The sequence below is a fragment of the Cavia porcellus genome, unplaced genomic scaffold, assembly GCF_034190915.1.
Source record: "Cavia porcellus strain 051 isolate PalLab524CR breed Dunkin Hartley unplaced genomic scaffold, mCavPor4.1 scaffold_19, whole genome shotgun sequence".
In the NCBI taxonomy this organism is placed as follows: Eukaryota; Metazoa; Chordata; class Mammalia; order Rodentia; family Caviidae; genus Cavia; species Cavia porcellus.
Genome location: NW_026947502.1, coordinates 55,842,824 through 55,843,885, shown reverse-complemented (window position 1 = coordinate 55,843,885; position 1,062 = coordinate 55,842,824). Strand labels below are relative to the sequence as shown.

Here is a 1,062-nt window from a genome sequence, read left to right as displayed (position 1 = left end):
AACACTAGACACTCAGCAACTCCAGAGAGAATTAACAGACATGACCCACAGCACCAGGTCCAAGACCCATACTTTGCCAAACTGCAAATGTAGTGTAGGGTTTTATTCTGAATTTGACTCTCCTTTACAGCAAGCTATAGTAAGAGAAGGAATCCAGAGCACCACCTGCAATTGTGCCAGAGAGGGTTTAATTAGGCTCCATTGGAAAGGGGTTGTTTATGACAACCTCAGCATGCCCAGTGTTATGCTTTCACAGTGCCTGGGTGAAAGTCAGCCATGGGAGACAGCCATAGAGAAGGTACAGTTGAGACACAAACACCCAGAAAAGCTTGAGCTCAGCCCAGGAAGGAACTGGGCTTTGCTCCCCATAGTGAAAAGCCAGTCCTGCAGGTGTGACTTTCAAGGAGACTGGCTCTTAAAGTGTCAGCACTAAATCCATCAGTCTGCTTGAAGCCCCGTCTCATGACTTAGATCCAGCAAAGACGGTAGTGCCGAATGCTTTTCCCAATTTCCAAATGTTAGCCATGATATGCCTCAGTTTGAATGGGTACCAAGGCAGGGGTATACGGACAGAGAGGCCCCTAGAGTGGGGAGGGCACATAATAAATCCACAGGGCATAAACCTATGTGGGCAAAAGCATGACTTGCTGGATTCCAAGATTGCAGAGCCTGGGAAGAAAGCATTCATTCAAAAACACAGAGGAGTGCTTGCTTCAGCAGCACATATACTAAAATTGGAATGATACAGACAAGATTACCATGGCTCCTGTACTAGGATGACATGCAAATTCGTGAAGCATCCCATATTTTTAAAATCTACTGAAAGCTGGCAAAACCATTTAAATGAAGCTGAGGATAGAATTTTGGACCTTGAGGACAGGATCACAATTAGCAATCATGAAAAGCTAGAACTTTCAAAAATAACAACGCAGCAGGAAATGATAATCTACAGCTTCAAGATGATGCCAAGAGAAACAATATAAAACTAATAGGCATCAGTGCAGATGCAAGAGTCAATGCGAATGAGATCAGTAAACTATTCACAGAAATATTAGCAGAAAA

At 43.6% G+C, this 1,062-nt stretch overlaps 1 non-coding gene across 1 annotated transcript; it reads left to right on the top strand.

The window, feature by feature from the left end:
* The first annotated feature begins 704 nt into the window (after window positions 1–704).
* On the top strand, window positions 705–811 carry LOC111756032 (U6 spliceosomal RNA). Its single transcript, XR_002790538.2, has one exon. It is a non-coding gene; the product is annotated as a U6 spliceosomal RNA (small nuclear RNA).
* The last annotated feature ends 251 nt before the right edge of the window (window positions 812–1,062 follow it).